The following is an 18,435-nucleotide window of genomic DNA, read 5'->3' on the forward strand; positions in this document are numbered from 1 at the left end:
TGATGTGGTATAGTGGGGTGGTATCCTCCATTGAATGATTTAAGTGACTCGACTTGGCACATGTTCACACATGTAGTTGAAACAAATCAACATAGCCTTCACGATATTTATGTTCATGGTGGATTATATCCTACTCATGCTTGCACTCAATGTTTATTAATTTTAATGCATGTTCATGACTGTTGTCGCTCTCTAGTTGGTCGCTTCCCAGTCTTTTGCTAGCCTTCACTTGTACTAAGCGGGAATACTGCTTCTGCATCCAATCCCTTAAACCCCAAAGTTATGCCAAATGAGTCCACCATACCTTCTTATATGCGGTATCTACCTGCCGTTCCAAGTAAATTTGTATGTGCCAAACTCTAAACCTTCAAATGAAATTCTGTTTTGTATGCTCGAATAGCTCATGTATCAACTAGGGCTGTCCGTATCTTCCATGCTATGCGGGTTATTCTCAAGAGGAGTGGACTCCGCTCCTCACTCATGAGAAAATGGCTGGTCACCGGGATGCCCAGTCCCATGCTTTATGCAAACTAAATCAAAATAAATGCAAACAAAACTCCCCCTAGGACTGTTGTTAGTTGGAGGCACTCGTTGTTTCAAGCAAGCCATGGATTGATGCTTGTTGGTGGAGGGTGAGTGTAAACTTTACCATTCTTTTTGGGAACTGCCTATAATGTGTGTAGCATGGAAGATATCGCCATCTCTTGGTTGTTATGTTGACAATGAAAGTATGCCGCTCAATTATTTATCTCTGCTTTAAAATCGAGCTCTGGCACCTCTACAAATCCCTGCTTCCCTCTGCGAAGGGCCTATCTATTTACTTTTATGTTGAGTCATCACCCTCTTATTAAAAAGCACTAGCTAGAGAGCACTGCTGTCATTTGCATCCATTACTATTAATTTATATTGGGTATGACTATGACTGGATCTCTTATACCATGAATTACAATGTCTAGTCAGTCCTTGATCTTTAAAGGTGCTCTGCATTTATGTTTTGCGGTCTCAAAAAGGGCTAGCGAGATACCATCTTGTTATATCATATCATGATTGTTTTGAGAAAGTGTTGTCATCCAAAATTTATTATTATTGCTCGCTAGTTGATTATGCCATTGACATAAGTAAACATGAGACCTAAGTGTATTGCAAATGTGGTTAGTTATAATCTTTGCAGAAAACTTGAATGCTGGCTTAACATATTTACAACAACAAGAGCAAACAGAGTTTGTAAAAGTTTTTCTTTATCACTTTCAGTTTATCAACTGAATTGCTTGAGGACAAGCAAAGGTTTAAGCTTGCGGGAGTTGATACATCTCCGTCGTATTTACTTTTCCAACCACTTTTGCCCTTGTTTTGGACTCTAACTTGCATGATTTGAATGGAACTAACCCGGACTGACGTTGTTTTCAGCAGACTTTCCATGGTGTTATTTATGTGCAGAAACAAAAGTTCTCGGAATGACCTGAAACTCCACGGAACATCTTTTTGGAAAATATTAAAAATACTAGAAGAAGAATCCACGTCAGGGGGCCCACACCCTGTCCACGAGGGTGGGGGCGCGCCCCCTACCTCATGGGCCCCCCGACGCTCCACCGACCTCAACTCCAACTCCATATATTCACTTTCGGGAAGAAAAAAAATCAGAGAGAAGGATTCATCACGTTTTACGATAAGGAGCCGCCGCCAAGCCCTAAAACCTCTCGGGAGGGCTGATCTGGAGTTCGTTCGGGGCTCTGGAGAGGGGAATCCGTCGTCGTCGTCATCATCAACCATCCTCCATCACCAATTTCATGATGCTCACTGCCGTGCGTGAGTAATTCCATCGTAGGCTTGCTGGACAATGATGGGTTGGATGAGATCTATCATGTAATCAAGTTAGTTTTGTTAGGGTTTGATCCCTAGTATCCACTATGTTCTGAGATTGATGTTGCTATGACTTTGCTATGCTTAATGCTTGTCACTAGGGCCCGAGTGCCATGATTTCAGATCTGAACCTATTATGTTTTCATGAATATATGTGAGTTCTTGATCCTATCTTCCAAGTCTATAGTCACCTACTATGTGTTATGATCCGGCAACCCCGAAGTGACAATAATCGGGACCACTCCCGGTGATGACCGTAGTTTGAGGAGTTCATGTATTCACTATGTGTTAATGCTTTGGTCTGGTACTCTATTAAAAGGAGGCCTTAATATTCCTTAGTTTCCATTAGGACCCCGCTGCCATGGGAGGGTAGGACAAAAGATGTCATGCAAGTTGTTTTCCATAAGCACGTATGACTATATTCGGAATACATGCCTACATTACATTGATGAATTGGAGCTAGTTCTGTGTCACCCTATGTTATGATCGTTACATGATGAACCGCATCCGGCATAATTCTCCATCACCGATCCAATGCCTACGAGCTTTTCACATATTGTTCTTCGCTTATTTACTTTTACGTTGCTACTGTTACAATCACTACAAAAACCAAAAATAATACTTTTGTTACCGTTACCGTTACTTCCATACTACTTTGCTACTAAATACTTTGCTGCAGATACTAAGTTATCCAGTGTGGCTTAATTGACAACTCAGTTGCTAATACTTGAGAATATTCTTTGGTTCCCCTTGTGTCGAATCAATAAATTTGGGTTGAATACTCTACCCTCGAAAACTGTTGCGATCCCCTATACTTGTGGGTTATCAAGACTATTTTCTGGCGCCGTTGCCGGGGAGCATAGCTCTATTATTTGAGTCACTTGAGATTTATATCTGCTGGTCACTATGAAGAACTTGAAAGACAAGAAGACAAAAATTTATCCCTCGAATATGAGGGGAGGTAAGGAACTACCATCTAGCTCTGCACTTGATTCACCTTCTGTTTTGAGTAAGCTTGTGACACCTAAACCTGTTTCTGCTATTCGTTCTGATATGTCGCATGTTATTGATGATGCCACTTCTGCTATGCATGATACTTATGATGAAACTACTTCTATGCTTGATACTACTGTGCCACTTGGTGAATTTCTTGATGAACAACTTGCTAGGGCTAGAGAGAATGAAATTATTGAAACTGATAACATCGATGAAAGTGATGATGAAGACTCTCCCCCTAATAAATATGAATTGCCTGTTGTTCCTGAGGGTTATGTTCTGGAAGAATTATTGAAAATGATAGATATGATCTAAAGAGGTTATTAGCTAAATGGAAGTAGCGATCTCTTAATGCTAGAATGAAACCTGACCCTACTTTTGCTACTTCACCTATCTGTGTTACTGATAAGGATTATGAATTCTCCGTTGATCATGATATAATTACTTTGGTTGAATCTGATCCTTTTTATGGCTAGGAATCTGAAACCGTTGTGGCACATCTTACTAAATTCAATGATATAGCCACCCTGTTCACTAATGATGAGAGACTCGCTACTTTTATATCCTTCAAATATTTCCATTCTCATTAAAGGGTGATGCTAAGATATGGTTTAATTCCCTTGATCCTGGTTGTGTGCGTGGATGGTCAGCTCCTCTTTCATCTTGACGTCACGGACGCCATCAGAGAACACGGAGATGATGGCCTCGTCCGTCACCTTGGGAATCTTGAGGCGAACGTTGTTCAAGCGCTGGATGTATTTCTGGAGGGTCTCTCCTGGTTGTTGCTTGACGTGGCGCAGGTCACCCGCGGCCGGCGGGCGGTCGCGAGTGCCCTGGAAGTTGGCAACGAAACATTTGCGCATCTCGTCCCAGGAGGAGATCAAGCCTGGATGCAGGTTCAGGAGCCAGGAGCGGGCGCCATCCTTGAGAGCCATGGGGAACCACTTCGCCATGACTTTCTCGTCGCCATTGGCCACCTCGATACTCAGCTCGTAGAGCTGCAGGAACTCCGCGGGGTCGGGGGTGCCGTCATAGCGAGGAGGCAGGTCCGACTTGAACTTGCCAGACCAGGCGACGCTACGCAGCTCAGGGGTGAAGGCGCGGCAGCCTGCCTTGGTCACAGGGACTCGACGCCGGTGGAGAACTTGTTCTTGGTGGGGTCCGCGCACTGCCACCGCAGGTGGCGCGCGGTCTTGCGGTGGTGGTGCAGGGAGCGCGGGGGCGTTTTCTCGTGGCCGTGGAACCTCTTGGCACCTTCTTTCTTCTTGCACGGGCGCCGGATGCGGCAGGTCGCGCCGTGGGGCCGCTCGCCTTGGCGCCAAGACTCCGTCTTGGGGAAGAGGTGGCAGAGGCGCTCCATGGGCCATGCCTCCCATGGCCGACGGGGGATGAGGCAGCGAGAGGGACGGCGCAGGGGAGCCCCCTGCGGCGCTGACAAGCTCGGCGATGCGGTTGAGCCAGTCCTCGTAGAGGTCGTCGACGGGGCGGTAGCGCAGGACCTCGCACGCCATGCACAGAGCAGGCTGCGCATCCACGGGAGAGCGACGAGCATGGGATGACGAACCGGCCGGGGTCAGCGATGGAGTGGCGGTGCGGCCGTCCCGCCGCACCGAGGGGTGCAGCGAAGATGCTTGCTGCTCGTTCCCCGCCGGGCCGGTGGCGGCGTTGGCGGAAGGCGACGGAGAACGACGGGGTGGCCCGCCGATGGGAGCCGTCTGAGCAACGCGGGCGGCGAGGGCAGCCTGGCGCTCAGCGCGAGCACGGCAAGCGTCCGCCATGAACACGATGAAGCAACGGAGCGCAGATCGAAGGGATGGAGGCTACGGCGCACCCCCTACCTGGCGTGCCAAATGTAGGATCAGGGGTTCCGGCCAAACCCTTAAGGTTCGAACACTGGGGTGGCATGAAGATTTCTCCCTACCGATCCACATCCTAGTTTTGCTAAGATCTTACGGACTAACTCGGCGAACTCACAACACAAGGGACACAAAATTTATACTGGTTCAGGCCACCGTTGTGGTGTAATACCCTACTCCAGTGTGGTGGTGGTGGATTGCCTCTTGGGCTGAGGATGAACAGTACAAGGGGGAAGAACAGCCTCCTGCGGTTGAGGTGTTCTTGTGTTTGGCGAACTTGTGTGGGTGAGGATTCAATCAGCTCAGGCTCAGTTGCCTTCTATTGTGGTGGCTAGTCCTATTTATAGAGGCCCTGGTCCTCTCCCCAAATATTGAGCGGGAAGGGAGCCAACAACGGCCAATTTGAAAGGGGACAGCTAGTACAACTTATCCTGACAAAAGTAGTCTTTGCCTGCAAAAGGCTCTGGTGGTGACGCCGCCTTGGGCTCCATGGTGACCTCTGTCTTGCCGTCCTGCTAGTCTTGGTCTCGTTGCACTGATATGGAAACCTTTGCTTGATGCCTCGGTACTCCGCGCCTGTGCTTGCCTCCTTTGCACCAAAGAGGAAACAAGGACGCTGCGCGCGCTGGCGCCCGCCTGGTCCCGATCATCATGGCTCACATCACGAGAACCTCGCGAGGTTTGCCTTGCCTTGATCTCTCCACCCCTCACGAGCCTGCCTGGCGAGGCTGCTCCTGAGGAGGTCTTGCGTCGTCCGCCTCGCGAGGCTTGGCCCCTCGCGAGGGTCTTGGATGCCTTGTTGATGAAGATGGGCCATACGGGCCTGCTAGCGAAGCCACGCCGTGGGCCGCAGGCAGGCAAGTTTGGGGACCCCCGTTCCCAGAACGCCGACAGGCACGCGTGCGGATCTACTGCGGCCGAGGCGAGCGGTTGGCCTCCCGTGGCAGTTAATACGCACCTTTATTGGCGCGGTAATCGTGGGATCATGGGGGGAGTGGGCACAGTTAATCCCACGCCCCACACGTTCACGCCTCCTCGGCTCCGCTGCTTGGGGCTATAAGTAGGGGAAGGAGGGGGTGGCAGACGCACGCGCGCCCTCCTCTCCCTTCTCCTTTCTTCTCCTTCTCACTGCTACTGCAACACTCTCGCTTCTCGCCAAAGTGCTGGCGCAATTCCTCGTCGCCGAGCGCATCCTCCCTGCAGCATTGCTGCTCCGCCACGGGCTCGTGAGCTCGTCGCCGCACCGCGCCACCGTCGGGCTCAAGTCTTCATGGCGCGCGACCATGCCGGCGCTTGGGACGGATCCAACGTGCACGAGGATCACCTCACTTTCCTCCGCCAGACGTGGCGGCTGCCCGGCGAGGGCTACGTACAGGTACGTGCTCCGCGCGAGACGGAGATGTCGCCGGCGCCGGAGGACGGCGAACGCTTCGTCTTCCGGTCGCATTTCCTTCGCAGCCTCGGTCTGCCGGCGAGCGACTTCTTCCGCTCCTTTCTTCAGTTCTATCGGCTCCAGCTGCACCACCTTACACCAAACACGATGGTGCGGCTGTCCGCCTTCGTCATGCTCTGCGAGGGTTACCTCGGCGTCCTCCCCACCTTGGAGCTCTGGGGGAATTCTTCTACACCAAGCTCGGCATCGCCGCCAAGAAGGAGGTGGCTCAGTGCAGAGCCTTCGTCGAGGTGCGACGTCCGAGTGCTGGGAACTGCTTCCCGGCCATCAACTTGTCACAGTCGGTCAAGCTATGGCAAAAATCCTACTTCTATGTGAAGAACATCCACCCGACGTAGGACTTCATCAACCTGCCGGCCCGCCGGCTGAGCCCAGCACCAACTGGACCTTCAAGCCGAGGACACCGTCGGCCGTCTCCATTGCCGCCATCACCCGGCTTAAGGTGATGGTGGAGTCGGAGGGCCTCAAGGCATCGGACGTGCTGACCGCCTTCGTGGTGCGTCGAGTGCTCCCTCTCCAATTTTGGCCTCACATGATCAGCCGGATGAGCGGGCATCGAGACCCGTGCCGGATATGCATCAAGGAGATGCCGGACGCGGAGGTGGCCCGGATAGTGAACCACATCTCGAACTGCAAACTCTCGGAGGAAGAGTGGTAGTTTGGCAAGTGGCCATACTCCCGCACAGACCCGCCGCCTGCGGTGAGTCCTTAACTTTTTTTTCTCTTTATTCATCGGCTTCTGCTTTTGCTGCCTGATCAGTCGGTCACGATGCAGATCATTACGTCCCAGCCGGCAGCTGGTGCCCGGGAGCAAGGTCATGAGTACTTGCCGGACCGGTCGGTGAGCGACGCAGACGACCCCGACTTGGGGGCGGCTGCCATGGAGGAGGACGACGCCACATGCGGCGGTGGCAGAGCAGGCGGCTCCGGAGGAGGCGGCGTCGAGGAGTGGCCAGATGATGAGGAGGAGGAGGCCGAGCCGCACCGCCCCCAGGGCGCCGACAAGGCGCGCGCAGGCTCCTCAGCCGCGCCGACAGCACCAGGCAGCGCGCCGAAGCGTTGAGCCGACTCGTTGCTGTTCGGCAACCGGCCGAACAAGCCGAAGAACCCGGCCGCTGCGACCAAGCGGCGAGAGGCCGCCATGAAGGCGGCCCAGTTCCAGAGGGCCTCGAAGCAGCCCCTGACGGTGTCCGCGTAAGAACTTGCTTTCTCTTGCGTTTTCCCTTTGCCTTTCTTACAATTTTTTCCTGAGTTTCCTCTTATCTTGGTCGAACAGGGCCCCGCTGTCTCTTGAGCGGTTTGCCTCTGCCTCCATGATCAGAGTGGCAGAGGGCTCCACCAACACCCGCCGCATGGACCCGTGCATCGGGCTCCAGGCGGCGACGAAGCAGAACACGCGGGAGGCGCGCCAGGAGCGGGAGGAGGCGCGCGGAGCGGCAGAAGGCGGCGGCGACCAAAATGGCGCAGGCCGAAGCCGACGCGGCCACCAAGGCTCAGGCCGATGTCGCGGCCAAGGAGCGGGCGGACGTGACAGCTAATGTGTAGGAGGCGGAGATGGCCCACAGCCGGGCTCCGCAACTCGTCGTCCCTCTGTGCTCCGTGCCACCCGCGCCCGAGATCCCGGCGCCAACTGGAGGAGCCGGCAATGACCAGCCGGTCATGGAGAGGGGAGGGGGCGATGTCATCATCTTGGGGGCGGAGGTGCCCCCGCAAGTGCCGACTGCTGACGCACAGAGCAGTCGGCCTGAAGTGCCACCAGCTGGCAATGAGTTGGTGGTGGGCTCTACTTCGATGGTCCGCACCGCTCCACCAGAGTGGACTCCTGGGGGCAGGATGAGTGTGCTGAACCAGGCCGCGAATGACGTCCATGCCCATCTTCAGGCCCAAGGCGCCACCCTCCAGCAATACACAAAGGAGTTCTTGGCGATGTGTACAGCCATCCGGGTATGTCTCTTGATTGCTTGCTTTTGATTCTTGCAATCTTCTTGAAATCTTCTGTGGGGGTGCGCCAATGCACCCACTGGGTGTAGCCCCCGAGTTCCGGGGCGGCTGCTGAGCAGGCGGCTCGGAACTTAAAGGTAAGTTCCGAGTGCTAACCTTTTCTTTTTTCTTCTGTTATCTTTTCTGCAGGACTACCACAACATCCGCGTGGACGCCTTCAACTCCCATGTCCGGGAGCTGGCCAAGCGGACTACTGACTTAGCCGACAGCCGGAGTAAGCACTCCGTCCTTATTCTCGCGGGGGCGCGCCAGCACACCCGCGGGGTGTAGCCCCCGAGATTCGGGTCGACTGCTAAGCAGTCGGGCCGGATCTTCCAACAACTAGTTTTTTCTTTTGTTGATTTGCTGACTGTTTTTTCTTTCTTGTCTTCTGCAGGAGCCAACGCTACCTTGCAGCAGCAGCTGGGCGAGGCTCAAACCGCGTTGTGCGCCAAGGAGGAGGAGCGCAGCAAGGTGGAGCAGGAGCGCGATCGCCTGGCCAAGAAGTTGGCTGACCAGGCGGACCAGCACAAGGCGGAGCTCTAGAAGCTCAAGGACGCGGAGGAGGCCCTCCAGGCCGAGTTCGAGACTCAGCGCTCAAACTGGGTCGAGAGGGAGAAGGCTCTGGCCGACAGCTACAGTGAGATGGAGGGCATGCTCGATGGTGAGTTGTCCTTCCCTTTCTCCTGCCTGCCGACTTCTCATACGAGCCGGCTTCCGACTTCATACATCTTTTTCCTTCTTGTGCAGAGTATTTTCCTTGTCACGCCGTTGCCGCCAGCCAAGCCATCGAAGCTCGCCGCGACGAGCGAAGGCTGGCTGGTGCAGAAATCACGCCTAACGCCCCACGGACCCTCAGCGAGCAGCTTCTCGCCGTTCAAGCTCGTCTCCAGCCGGCTCATCAGGCGTTCCGCCGTCCGCAGCGCGTCGGAGCCCAGGTGGTTCCCGCCCTCTGGCCAGGTTCTCCAGTTCTGCACAACCCCAGTCGGACCACCGACTGGTTAGAGGTGGCTGTCGGCCGCTTCGAGGCGTGGAAGGGCTCCGCGGCCCGGGCGGGCGCACGGCGAGCCTTGGAGTTCATCAAGGTGTGGTACTGTGGGCTGAACCTAGCCCAGTTGGCCACGTTTCGGGCTGAAGCCACCGAAGAGCTGGCGGCGGTGGCGCCCGCGCTCTATCATCGCGCCGCAGCGATCACCGAGTCCACTGATACCAGTGTCTTCCTCCTCGAGCTAGACCAGGAGGGTGCCAAGGTGCCGCCCAACTGGTTCGGGCTGAACCCGGCAGACGGCAAGGACTCGGTGGAGGAGATCGCCTCCAGCGATGAGGGCAAGGAAGAGGAGGGCGGGGACGGTGAAGACGATGCGCCGAATGATGGAGCCGACAGCCGGCCTCAGCCTGACCAAGTCTCGACCAACGAGCTGCGTGCCGGCGAGCCGACTGCTGCTGGTGCTGACCAGGCCAAGACCAACCAGACGGTCGTTCCACTACCCGGAGCCTCGACCTCCGCCGACCACTCCGATCCGGCTGCTGCTCCTCTGTCCTAGGCGGCCAAGTTATCTTTCTTTCCCGTTTTGTAATCTCTCGAACAAAATCGTTAAATTTCTGCAGTTCCACCCACGGGGTGTATTCATACTCTATTGAATGTTGGCCGAGGGCCTTTTGCTATGTAAATTACCTTTGCCGAGTTCTAACTTGTCTTGCTGCTCATTTGGATTTTTTCCTTTGCCGCCTTCCCTTAGCCGCCGCCTTGCCAGCCAGTCAGCCGCTCTGCGGTCTGTGGCTAGGTCAAGTATTTGGCCAATTTTTGGGAAGGCAAGTACTTTGGCCGTCTTAGAACATAGCAAGTTAAGTAAGAAGCCGGCTGACCGGCTGCTCAGCAGCCGGTCGGTGAGGCGAGGAGCCGGCTTGGCCTATGTGAATGCTTTGGTCCTTAGCCATTTTTCGTGTGGGCACCATTTCCTGCCTTTAAGTCTTGCAGGCCGAACAGTCGCTCTGCGAGCTGCGGCTTGTGGCAAGAGAAGGCTAAGGTGCCGGCACACTACTTGTTCGACTGCAGATAGCACCGACATAGTACAAGGCGGCAAGCCCTCCGGGCCGAATGGTCGAACCCGGTGACAGGCAGAATAAAGAAATAACACATTCATAGGCATAGAACTTATCATACAGATAAAAAGGGTAGCCCCTGAGTGCTCCTTTAGGGACATGATGTCTTAGCGCTTAATACAAAAGGTAGCGTGGTACATACTACATCAACTGTAAAATCTTCGGAGGAGATTTGCATTCCATGGGCGCTCCGATTCCTTGCCGGAGTCGTCTCTCTTGCGTGCTCTCGGCTTCTGTGAATCGATGAGGTAGTAGGAGTCATTGCCCAAAGCTTTGCTGATGACGAAGGGGCCTTCCCAAGGGGCCGAGAGCTTGTGTTGGCCGGCTGTTCTTTGGATCAGCCGGAGCACAAGGTCTCCCTCTTGGAAGGAGCCTGGCTTCACCTTCCAACTGTGGTATCGGCGTAGGCTCTGCTGGTAGATGGCGGACCGGCTGAGTGCTAATAGCCGGCCCTCTTCCAGCACATCGACACTGTCTTCTCGTGCTTCCTTTGCCTCCGCTTCCGTGTACATGGTGACGCGAGGTGAGTCGAACTCGATGTCAGTTGGGATGACGGCCTCGGCCCCATATACCAGGAAGAAGGGAGTGAAGCCGGTTGACTTGTTCGAAGTGGTGTGGAGGCTCCAGAGGACGGCCGGCAGCTCGTTGATCCAGCAACCGGCCGACCGCTCATGCGGCTCGACCAATCGGGGCTTGATGCCGGAGAAGATGAGGCCGTTTGCTCGCTCGACTTGGGCGTTTGACTGTGGATGGGTAACGAACGCTATGTCCAGTTGGATGCCCTGCGTCGCGCAGAAATGGGCCAAGGCTCCTTTGGCAAAATTTGTGCCATTGTTGGTGATAATGCTCTGTGGTACACCGTATCGGACGGTGATATCTGCGATGAAGGTCACAACAGTTGGACTGTTCAGTTTCTTGATTGGCTTTGCTTCAATCCACTTGGTGAATTTGTCCACGGCGACAAGCAGATGGGTGATGACCCACGAGTATAGGGGATCTATCGTAGTCCTTTTGATAAGTAAGAGTGTCGAACCCAACGAGGAGCAGAAGGAAATGACAAGCGGTTTTCAGTAAGGTTTCTCTGCAAGCACTGAAATTATCGGTAACAGATAGTTTTGTGATAAGGTAATTTGTAATGGGTAACAAGTAATAAAAGTAAACAAGGTGCAACAAGGTGGCCCAATCCTTTTTGTAGCAAAGGACAAGCATGGACAAACTCTTATATGAAGGAAAGCGCTCCCAAGGACACATGGGAATTATCATCAAGCTAGTTTTCATCACGCTCATATGATTCGCGTTCGTTACTTTGATAATTTGATATGTGGGTGGACCGGTGCTTGGGTACTGCCCTTCCTTGGACAAGCATCCCACTTATGATTAACCCCTTTTACAAACATCCGCAACTACAAAAGAAGTACTAAGGTAAACCTAACCATAACATGAAACATGTGGATCCAAATCAGCCCCTTACGAAGCAACGCATAAACTAGGGTTTAAGCTTCTGTCACTCTAGCAACCCATCATCTACCTATTACTTCCCAATGCCTTCCCCTAGGCCCACATAATGGTGAAATGTCATGTTGTCGACGTTCACATAACACCACTAGAGGAAAGACAACATACATCTCATCAAAATATCAAACGAATACCAAATTCACATGACTACTTATAGAAAGACTTCTCCCATGTCCTCAGGAACAAACGTAACTACTCACAAATCATATTCATGTTCATAATCAGAGGGGTATTAATATGCATAAAGGATCTGAACACATGATCTTCCGCCAAATAAACCAACTAGCATCAACTACAAGGAGTAATCAACACTACTATTAACCCACAGGTACCAATCTGAGGTTTTGGGACAAAGATTGGATAGAAGAGATGAACTAGGGTTTGAGAGGAGATGGTGCTGGTGAAGATGTTGATGGAGATTGACCCCCTCCCGATGAGAGGATCGATGGTGATGACGATGGTGATGATTTCCCCCTCCCGGAGGGATGTTTCCCCGGCAGAACAGCTCCGCCGGAGCCCTAGATTGGTTCTGCCAAGGTTCCGCCTCATGGCTGCGGTGCTTCGTCCTGAAAGCTTCCTCCTTATTTTTTCCAGGGCAAAAGACTTCATATAGCCAAAGATGGGCACCAGAGGCCTCCCAAGGGCCCACGAGACAGGGGGGCGTGCCAAGGGGGTAGGGCGCGCCCCCCACCATCGTGGCTAGGGTGTGGGCCCCCTCTGGTTGATTCTTTCTCCAGTATTTTTTATATATTCCAAAACGTGCCTCCGTGAAGTTTCGGGACTTTTGGAGTTGTGCAGAATAGGTCTCTAATATTTGCTCCTTTTCCAGCCCAGAATTCCAGCTGTCGGCATTCTCCCTCTTCATGTAAACCTTGTAAAATAAGAGAGAATAGGCATAAGTATTGTGACATAATGTGTAATAACAGCCCATAATGCAATAAATATCGATATAAAAGCATGATGCAAAATGGACGTATCAACACCCCCAAGCTTAGACCTCGCTTGTCCTCAAGCGGAAGCCGATAACGAAAAATATGTCCACATTTTAGAGATAGAGGTGTCGATAAAATAAAATACGGACATGAGGGCATCATGATCATTCTTGTAACAGCAGCATATATATATTGTCATATGATTTCCCATGCTAAAGTAACAATCTATTCAAAATGTAAAGTATGAATCAGAAAATTCAGTGAAAACTAACAAACTATGATCTCGGTCATTGAGGCAATTGCAATTTATCATAACATAGGAAAGAGTCAATATAAGAGCTTTTCAGCAAGTCCACATACTCAACTATCATTTAGTCTTTCATAACTGCTAACACTCACGCAATACTTATGGTTATGGAGTTTTAATCGGACATAGAGAAAGATAGGGGCTTATAGTGTTGCCTCCGAACCTTTTACCTCAAGGGTAATGTCAACAATAATAGTTCATGCTAACTTACATCCAATTGGATATATACATCAGGATCTTTCCAACACAATGTGCTTGCCAAAGGATAAAATATAAAAAAGGAAAGGTGAAGATCACCAAGACTCTTGCATAAGGTATAAGACAAAAGTAAAAGATAGGCACTTCGCAGAGGGAAGAAGAGGTTGTCATTTGCTTTTATGGTTGGATGCATGAAATCTTAATGCAAAAGAACGTCAATTTATATTGCCGCTTGTTATATGGACCTTTATTATGCAGTCTGTCGCTTCTATTGCTTCCACATCACAAGATCGTATAAAGCTTATTTTCTCCACACTAATAAATCATACATATTTAGAGAGCAATTTTTATTGCATCCAACGATGACAACTTACTTGAAGGATCTTACTCAATCCGTAGGTAGATATGGTGGACTCTCATGGCAAAACTGGGTTTAAGCATATTTGGAAGCACAAGTAGTAAATCTACTTGGTGCAAAGAATTTTCCTAGCATGAGGGGGAAAGGCAAGTCCAACATGTTGGACGATCCATGACAATATACTTTATTTCGGATATAAGAAAACATAACCCATTACGTTGTCTTCCTTGTCCAACATCAACTTTTTAGCATGTCATACTTTAATGAGTGCTCACAATCATAAAAGATGTCCAAGATAGTATATTTATATGTGAAAACCTCTCTTTCTTTATTATTTCCTATTAATTGCAACGATGACCAAAACTCTGTTTGTCAACTCTCAACAACTTTTATTCATCATACTCTTTATATGTGAAGTCATTACTCCCATAAGATCAATACGAACTCTTTAATTCTTTTTACTCTTTATTTTATCTTTTATTTTTTTTATTCCCTCAAGATCATAGCAAGATAATCAAGCCCTTGACTCAAAACTAATCTTTATTATATATAGCTCATGGACTCGATTACATAGAAGGATCATAAAGCAAAACTCAAAACTAGATCATACTAAAACTTTATTCTACTAGATCAAGATGTTACCAAAAGGATCGAACTAAGAAAAATGGTAAAGATAGGAGTGTGATGGTGATACGATACCGGGGCACCTCCCCCAACCTTGGCAGTTGCCAAGGGGAGTGCCCATACCCATGTGATTATGTCTCTTTCTTCTGAAGTGGTGATGTGATATTCTTGGCGATAATGCCGCTCAGTATACGATTCTCCTCCTCGACTTTATTGACTTGCTGCTTGAGGTCCATTATTTCCTTACAGAGCTTACCTGTGACGGCTAAAGCTCCTTTCACCCAAGGATGTTGCATAGCTGCGCGTGAACAAGTAACACTCTTTTTCATATTTTCATAAGAAAGAAATCTAACATTGGAAGGGATGACCGAGTTTGGAATAGCTGAGCTCTGTAGTTCCCCCATCGTGAATCCAGCTCGGAAACGAGAAGTAACTTCTTGATCCTCCTCCATGGCATCTATCCATTTCAAGTCGGCCTCCATCTCTTCCTCTGTTGATGGCCCAAAGTTCTTAGCATCACTGTTTGCTCCTGGTCCCGGTGTCGGATGAGACACCCGACTCTTCCCGACCGACTCTTGAGAAGATATGTTGCTCTAATCTGCGGTAGAAACAACTCAAAACAAAAACAGAGGATATTTGCGTGGTACGGTGGTCAAAAAATTCGGGGGGTTATATAATGAATTTTTACCGACCAAAAGAAGTATCGTGTAAGAAAACGGAGTCCGGAGAGCACACGAGGTGCCCACGAGCCAGGGGGCGCGCCCAGGGGGGTAGGGCGCGCCCTCCACCCTCGTGGATGCCTCGTGTCCCTTTCGGACTACTTCTTATTTTCCTATTTTCTTAAATATTCCAAAACGGAGAAAAATTGCTATTAGAACTGTTTTGGAGTCGGTTTACTTACCGTACCACATACCTATTCCTTTTCGGAGTCTGAAATGTTCTCGAAAGTGTCCCATACGTATTCCTCCGGGGTTACGGTTTCAATAACATTAGTTTCAACATGTCTGGGATTACCTGAGATATAATGTTTGATTCTTTGACCGTTCACCACCTTCGGATTTGTGCCTTCGAAGTTGTTGATTTTCATGGCACCGGAACGATAGACCTCCTCGATAACGTAAGGACCTTCCCATTCAGAGAGAAGTTTTCCTGCAAAAAATCTTAAACGAGAGTTGTATAGCAAAACATAATCACCTACATTAAACTCACGCTTTTGTATCCTTTTGTCATGCCATCTTTTAACTTTTTCTTTAAACAGTTTGGCATTCTCATTGGCTTGGGTTCTCCACTCATCAAGTGAGCTAATGTCAAATAGCCTCTTCTCACCGGCAAGTTTGAAATCATAATTGAGCTCTTTAATGGCCCAATATGCCTTATGTTCTAGTTCGAGAGGTAAGTGACATGCTTTTCCATAAACCATTTTATATGGAGACATACCCATAGGATTTTTATATGCAGTTCTATAGGCCCATAATGCATCGTCAAGTTTTTTGGACCAATTCTTTCTAGATCTATTAACAGTCTTTTGCAGAATTAATTTAAGCTCTCTATTACTCAGTTATACTTGACCACTAGACTGTGGGTGATACGGAGATGCAATTCTATGATTAACGCCATACTTAGCAAGCATTTTACGAAAAGCACCATGAATAAAATGTGAACCACCATCAGTCATTAAGTATCTAGGGACTCCAAACCTCATAAAAATAACTTCTTTAAGCATCTTAATAGAGGTGTTATGATCAGCACTACTAGTTGGAATAGCTTCTACCTACTTAGTAACGTAATCAACAGCAACTAAAATATGTGTATACCCATCAGAGGAAGGAAACGGTCCCATATAATCAAAGCCCCAAACATCAAATGGTTCAATAACAAGTGAATAATTCATAGGCATTTCTTGACGTCTACTAATATTACCGATTCTTTGACATTCATCTCAAGACAAGACAAACTTACAGGCATCTTTGAAGAGAGTAGGCCAATAAAAACCGGATTGCAATACCTTATGTGCAGTTGTATCTCCAACGTGGTGTCCTCCATAAGCCTCGGAGTGACACTTGCGTAGGATCTGTTCCTGTTCATGCTCAGGTACACAACGTCTAATAACACCATCTACGCCTTCTTTATAAAGATGTGGGTCATCCCAGAAGTAATGTCTTAAATCATAGAAAAACTTTTTCTTTTGCTGGTATGTGAAACTAGGTGGTATACATTTAGCAACAATGTAATTGGCATAATCAGCATACCATGGAGCAGTACGAGAAGCATTTATGACAGCTAATTGTTCATCAGGAAAGCTATCATCAATAGGTAGTGGGTCATCAAGGACATTGTCTAACCTAGACAAGTTGTCTGCAACGGGGTTCTCAGCTCCCTTTCTATCAATAATATGCAAATCAAATTCTTGTAGTAGGAGAACCCATCTAATAAGTCTAGGTTTAGCATCTTTCTTTTCCATAAGTTATTTAATAGCAGCATGATCAGTGTGAACAATTACTTTGGAATCAACAATATAAGGTCTGAACTTATCACAAGCAAATACAACTGCTAAAAATTCTTTTTCAGTAGTAGCATAATTTCTCTGGGCACTATCTAGAGTTTTACAAGCATATTGGATAACATTTAATTTCTTATCAACTCTTTGTCCTAGAATAGCACCTATAGCATAATCACTAGCATCACACATAATTTCAAAGGGTAAATTCCAATCACGTGGCTGAACAATGGGTGCAGAAATCAAGGCTTTCTTAAGTATTTCAAATGCTTCTACACAATCATCATCAAAGACAAAAGGAACATCTTTTTATAAGATATTAGTCAGAGGCCTATAAATTTTAGAGAAGTCCTTAATGAACCTCCTATAAAAACCGGCATGGCCAAGGAAATTTTGTATACCTTTAATGTCCTTAGGACAGGACATCTTATCAATAGCATCAACTTTAGCTTTATCAACTTCAATACCTCTTTCAGAAATTTTATGCCCCAAGACAATACCTTCATTAACCATAAAGTGGCACTTCTCCCAATTCAAGACAAGATTAGTTTCTTCACATCTCTGCAAAACTCGATCAAGGTTGCTTAAGCAATCATCAAAAGAAGTTCCATATATGGAGAAATCATCCATGAAAACCTCAACAATCTTTTCACAAAAGTCAGAGAATATAGCAGTCATACATCTTTGAAAGGTAGCAAGTGCATAGCATAAACCAAAAGGCATACGTCTATAAGCAAAGGTACCGAAGGTCAAGTAAAAGTGGTCTTTTCTTGATCCTCTTTTGACACAGGTATTTGAGAGAAACCAGAATAACCATCTAGAAAGCAGAAATGTGTATGTTTGGGTAATCTTTCTAGCATTTGATCAATAAAAGGTAAAGGGTAATGATCCTTTTTAGTAGCTTTATTTAGTTTGCGGAAATCAATTACCATTCTATAACCTGTAACAATTCTTTGTGGGATCAATTCATCTTTATCATTAGGAACAACAGTAATACCTCCCTTCTTAGGGATACAATGGACATGACTTAACCACTGACTATCAGCAACGGGATAAATTATACCTACTTCGAGAAGCTTTAGTATTTCTTTTCTTACCACTTCTTTCATCTTAGGATTTAACCGTCGTTGGTGATCAACAACTGGTTTAGCGTCTTTCTCCAATTTTATTTTGTGCTGGCATAGAGTGGGACTAATGCCCCTAAGATCATCAAGAGTATATCCAATAGTAGCACGGTGCTTCTTCAGAGTTTTCAATAATTTCACTTCTTCTTGCTCTGAAAGGTTAGCACTAATAATAATAGGATATATCTTCTTTTAATCAAGATAAGCATATTTAAGAGTATTAGGTAATGGTTTAAGCTCAAACACGGGATCACCCTTGGGTGGAGGAGGATCCCCTAGAATTTCAACAGGCAAGTTGTGTTTCAAGATAGGTCCATGTTTAAAGAATACTTCATCTATTTCCCTTCTTTCATTCATAAACATATCGTTTTCATGGTCTAGCAAATATTGCTCTAAAGGATTATTAGGAGGCACGGCAATAGAAGCAAGACCAATAATTTCATCTTTACTAGGCAATTCTATATCATGGGGTTGTCTATGAAATTTAGCAAAATTAAAATCATGAGACATATCCCCTAAACCAATAGTAACAACATCCTTTTTGCAATCTATCTTAGCATTAACAGTATTCAAGAAGGGTCTGCCAAATATAATGGGACAAAAGTCATCTTGTGGGGAACCAAGAACAAGAA

The sequence above is a fragment of the Triticum aestivum genome, chromosome 4D, assembly GCF_018294505.1.
Source record: "Triticum aestivum cultivar Chinese Spring chromosome 4D, IWGSC CS RefSeq v2.1, whole genome shotgun sequence".
NCBI lineage: Eukaryota > Viridiplantae > Streptophyta > Magnoliopsida > Poales > Poaceae > Triticum > Triticum aestivum.